Raw genomic sequence first — 5,781 nt, forward strand, 5'->3', positions numbered from 1 at the left:
CTCCAGTGCTCTACGCAGCTCTCTCTCTCCAGTCCTCTGCCCTGTGAACTCTTGCCATCTGGGCCTCCCCAGACTCCCAACTTTGTTTCCTCAACTCAGGGAGCCTTCTGGGCTCTGAGTAGCTCCCCTCTCCCTGTTCTGCAGCCTGCAAAGTTTCTCCAGGAAGTAAACTGGTTCATAAAGCTCATTCTGTTTGTTTCCCTCTCTCAGGAACAACTGTCCTGAGCTGCCTATGGTCCAATGTGTAAAAACAGTTATCATACCAACCTAATTTGTCAGGTTTTTTTAATTAGTTTAAGGCAGGAGAGTATTTACTATTTACTAGTCCCTGTGCCTCCATCTTGGTTGGAAGCAGAATCCTAACAACTGATATATTATTGTAGTCCCATGATTTCTTGCCAAAACATTTCCATAAACAGAAAAGACTGAAGACATTAAAGACAACAGGCCCAGCGCAGTGGCTCATGCCTGTAATCTCAGCACTTTGGAAGGCCGAGGCAGGCGGATCACCTGAGGTCAGGAGTTCAAGACCAGCCTGACCAACATGGATAAACTCCGTCTCTACTAAAAATACAAAAAAAAAAAAAAAATTAGCCAGGCATGGTGGTACATGCCTGTTATCCCAGCTACTTAGGAGGCTGAGGCAGGAGAATTGCTTGAACCTGGAAGGCAGAGGTTGCAGTGAGCCAAGATTGAGCCATTGCACTCCAGCCTGGGCAACAAGAGTGAAACTTCATCTCCAAAAAAAAAAAAAAAAAAAAAGAAAGACAATATTTTCTGATTTCTATGCATAGCATAACAACGGCATTGCAACAAAACTAAAGAAGAAGACGTAACTCAGAAGTCCTTAACCTGGAGCTGGGCACAATAAACCATCAAAACATTCATCCATCTTTGCTGTGCATGGTAGCCCACGCCTATAATCCCAGCATTTTGAAAGGCCAAGACAGGAAGATCACTTGAGCCCAGGACTTTAAGACCAGATGGGCAATATAGTGAGACCCCATCTCCACAATAAATTTAAAAATTAGACAAGTGTGGTGGCATGTGCCTGTGGTTCCAGCTGTCAGAGGCATTCAAACCAGAGCAACTCCATCTTTAATAGGGGCTGGGTAAAGTAAGGCTGAGACCTACTGGGCCCTATTCTCAGAAGGTTAGGCTTTCTCATCCTGTGATTAAGAAAGCCTAACCTTCTGAGAAGAGGGCCCATGGGTCTCAGCCTTACTTTAGTTTGGCAGAATTGGTATCACAAGATACAGTTCATAAAGACCCTGCTAATAAAATAGGATGCAGTAGAGAAGCCACCAAAATCCACCAAAACCAAGATGGCAATGAAAGTGACCTCTGGTCACCCTCACTGCCCATTATATGCTAACTAACTATAATGTATTAGTATGCTAAAAGATACTCCCACCAGCACAGTTTACAAATGCCATGGCAACCCAGCTGGTACCCTATAGAGTCTAAAAAGGGGAGGAACCCTCAGTTCTGGGAATTGCCATCCCCTTTCCTAGAAAACTCATGAATAATCCACCCCTTGTTCAGCATGTAATCAAGAAATAACCATAAGAATAGCCAATCAGCAGCCCTCAGGGCTTTTCTGCCTATGGAGTAGCCATTCTTTTGTTTCTTTATTTCTCTAATAAAATTGCTTTTACTTTATCGTATGAACTCACCTGAAATTCTTTCTTGTGTAAAGTCCAAGAACTCTCTTTTGGGGTCTGGATCAGGACTCCTTTTCAGTAGCACAGCTACATGGAGGTTGAGTGGCAGGATGGCTTGAGCTCAGGAGGTCAAGGCTTTACTGAGCCATGATCATGCTGCTGCATTCCAGCCTGGATGATAGAGTGAGACCCTGTCTCAAAAAACAAACAAAAAAAAATCATCTATTCTTCACCAGTTGAGAGACACAGCAGTCAAATACCTTACTACATGGTCAAAAACAATAAAAAAAACACATGCCCAAAAGAAAGGAAGAAGAACGTAGCTATACATGCCCTATTCCTTCTCCCAAATTCACCAAATAACCCACTCCTTATTCCATAAGGAAACAAGAAGCCAGAAGAATGGAAGTTTCTCCCTCTACTCGCTACCCAGCATCCCCCTTTAGAAAGGAAGAAAGACACTTTCAATTGTACAAGGAACACTGCTGTTTTAAGTGCATCCAGAATGGAAAAGGAAAAGTTTCAGTCATCAGGAAATAAACTTCCAAAACAACTCTCCCACTGTAAAAAAAAAAAAAAGAAAGAAAGAAAGAAAGAAAGAAAAGAAAAGAGAAAACTGAAGGAAATGTGGAAAATAACAATGTTCAGACATTGGACAACAGGCAGCGCAGGACTGTAATTTCTGTGAGAAGGGAAACAGATTATTTAAGACCTACTATTAGGTTGATGCAAAGGTAATTCTGGTTTTTGTCATTACTTTCCATTGTAAAACCCGCAATTACTTTTCCACCAACTTTTATCACCCAGGCTTTCTTCCTGGAAGCAAATTCTGGACTGCAATGTGGATAAGTGGAATCCAAACAGAGCCAGGCAACCTCACTGAGCCGAGGAGAACAAAAGAGTTCAGGATGGCCAAAGCAGCTAGATTTCTCAGGAGAGGAGAGAGCTATGCAAACAGATCTGCAGAATATAAAAAGTACTCCTACAACTCAATAAAAAGAAGTCAAACATTCCAATGCAAATATAGGCCAAAAAATTACACATGTAGGCTGAGCGCAGTGGCTCATGCCTGTAATCCCAGCACTTTGGGAGGCCGATGTGGGCAGATTGCCTGAGGTCAGGAGTTCGAGACCAGCCTGGCCAATATGGCGTACCCCTTCTCTACTAAAAATACAAAAAATTAGCTGGGCGTGGTGGCATGTGCCTGTAGTCCCAGCTGCTTGGAGGCTGAGGCAAGAGAATTACTTGAACCTGGGAGGCAGGTGGGCGCAGTGAGCCGAGATCGCACCACTGCACTCCAGCCTGGGTGACAGAGCAAGATAACATCTCAAAAAAAAAAAATTACACATGTTCTTCACCACGAAAGATATATGAATAGCCAATAAGCACATGAAAAAATGCTCAACATCACTAGTCATCAGGAAAATGCAAGTTAGACCACAGTGAGATGTCAAGTCACTTCATATTCATATAAATGGCTAAAATATATGAACATGGTGGCTCACGCCTGTAATCCCAGCACTGCAGGAGGCAGAGGTGGGCAGATCACAAGGTCAGGAGTTTAAGACCAGCCTGACCAAAACGGTGAAACCCCGTCTCTACTAAAAATACAAAAAAGAAAATTTAGCTGGGTACAGTGGTAGGCTCCTGTAATCCTAGCTACTCGGGAGGCTGAGGCAGGAGAACTGCTTGAACCCAGGAGGCCAAGGCTGCAGTGAGCCAAGATAGCGCCACTGCACTCCAGCCTGGTGACAGAGCAAGACTCGATTTCAAAAAATAAATACTTAATAAAATAATAAATGGCTGAAATGTAAAAGACTGGTCATACAAAGATGTTGGCAAGAATGTGAAATAACTGGAACTCTCATCCACTGGCGGTAGAAATGTAAAAGTTGGAAACACTTTGAAAAACAATTTGACAGTTTCTGATAAAGTTAAATACATGACCCAGCAATTCCACTTCTAGGTATTTACCCAAGAAATATGAAAGTATATGTCCCCTCACTATACACAAATGTTCATGGCAGCTTCTTTATAACAGCCAAAAACTGGAAACAACACAAATGTTCATCAACAGGTGAATGAATAAGCAAACTGTGCTTATACATACAATGGAATACTATTCAGTATTAAAAAGGAATGAACTTAGTCGGGCACAGTGGCTCATGCCTATAATCCCAGCACTTTGGGAGGCCAAGGTGGGAGGATCACGAGGTCAAGAGATCGAGACTATCCTGGCCAACAAGGTGAAATCCCATCTCTACTAATTACAAAAATTAGCTGGGTGTGGTGGCACGTGCCTGTAATCGCAGCTACTCGGGAGGCTGAGGCACGAAAAACCCAGGAGGTAGAGGCCTCATTGAGCTGAGATCACGCCACTGCACTCCAGCCCCGGCGACAGAGGGAGACTCTGTCTCAAAAAAAAAAAAAAAAGGAATAAACTATTGGCACACTACCAGGTGGATGAATCTCAAAAACATTTTGCTGAGCAAAAGAAGCCAGACACAAAAGGCGATATACTGTATGATATCATTCATTTGAAACTCCAGAAAAGACAAATCTACTGCCTAGGATAGAAGATGAGAATTGGCTGGGGTGCAGTACTAGGGAATTGCTGGGGTGGGAGAGGCAGGAGATGAAAATGTTCTATACAGTGGTTATGTGGTATAAAAATTTGTCAGAGTTGCACCACTTTGGGAGGCCGGGACAGGTGGATCACCTGAGGTCAAGAGTTCGAGACCAGCCTGGCCAATATAGTGAAACCCTGACTCTACTAAAAATACAAAAATTAACTGGGCATGGTGGCTCACACCTGTAGTACCAGCTAGTCAGAAGGCTGAGGCAGGAAAATCTCTTGAACCCAGGAGGCAGACATTGCAATGAGCCGAGATCACGCCACTGCACTCCAGCCTGGGCAATACAGTGAGACTCTGTCTAAAAAAAGTAATTGTCAGAGCTTGTCAAAATGTACCCCCAAAATCGATGCATTTTATTGCATATGCTAAACCCTAATAAAGTTTTACTCAGGTGCAGAACCATGGTCAGCTAGCTAATCAGGATTCCCACCTAAGGCCTTGACTCTTGTGAAAAAACACAAAGCTACGGAACATTTGGGAAATTACGCACAATAGCAATGACAGTGAGGGTCCAGGGAGGAATGGAAACACCCAAGTAACACTCCAGTGGCGTCCTAGCCTGTTTCCCGGCCTCCCTCAGCTCCTGCCCATTTCTGAGCCAGATTCTCTGGCCTCCGCATCAATTCCATGAGCAACCCATTACCCTTCCATGATTTTTCTACAGCTTACAGTAGCCGCAGTCTGTTTCTGTTGTTTATACTCAACAACCCTGACTAATACAGCCATTCTATCACCACTCAGCCTAAGAGGCTTCACCGGCTTCAGTTTTCCCTGTGCTTCCAGGTTATGGCTGTTTTGGTTTTGGTTTTGGGGGGTCAAGCTGTTCTTTACTTCAGGGAGAGGGCAGGGACGGGGGCTCAGTCTTTCTTGGCAGCAGCTTTCCTCATGGCGGCCAGGACGTTGCTCAGCTCCTCCCGCTTCCTCCTGGCGCAGCTGTGTGTCCCCACCCTTTTAACTTGAGGGCCCGTTTGTCCTTGGAGTCCTTCAGTAACTCCATGGCGCACCGCTCATACGGGGCGAAGCCACACACCTCCCCGATCATGTACCGCACGAACCTGGTGTGTTTGCTCAGACGCCCGCGGAGACGGCTGGGCCTGGGTTTGCTCACGTTCTTGGTTACCTTGTGGCCTTTGTTGATGCCCACAGCCACAGGGTAGCGAAGAGCCATGGCTGCTGCTCTCCAATGGCGGCCGCTCTCCAATGGCGGCCGTGGCAGAAGGGCTGGTGCCGCGCAGAACTCTGGGATATCTCTTTTGTTTTTGTTTTTGAGAGTTTCCCACTGCTGCCCAGGCTGGAGTGCAGTGGCGCGATCCACCTCCACCTCCTGAGTTCAGGCAATTCTCTTGCCTCGGCCTCCCGAATATCTGGGATTACAGGTGCGCACCACCATGCCCAGGTAATTTTTTGTATTTTTAGTAGAGACAGGGTTTCACTATGTTGGCCAGGCTGGTCTCAAACTCCTGACCTCATGATCCACATGC

At 45.2% G+C, this 5,781-nt stretch overlaps 1 pseudogene; it reads right to left on the reverse strand.

The window, feature by feature from the left end:
- Positions 1 to 5,157: 5,157 nt before the first annotated feature.
- Positions 5,158 to 5,468, reverse strand: LOC105718571 (large ribosomal subunit protein eL36-like; annotated as a pseudogene).
- Positions 5,469 to 5,781: the final 313 nt, after the last annotated feature.

This window comes from Aotus nancymaae, unplaced genomic scaffold (genome assembly GCF_030222135.1).
Source record: "Aotus nancymaae isolate 86718 unplaced genomic scaffold, 86718_ANA_hifiasm-v0.15.2.pri h1tg000059l, whole genome shotgun sequence".
Taxonomy (NCBI): domain Eukaryota; kingdom Metazoa; phylum Chordata; class Mammalia; order Primates; family Aotidae; genus Aotus; species Aotus nancymaae.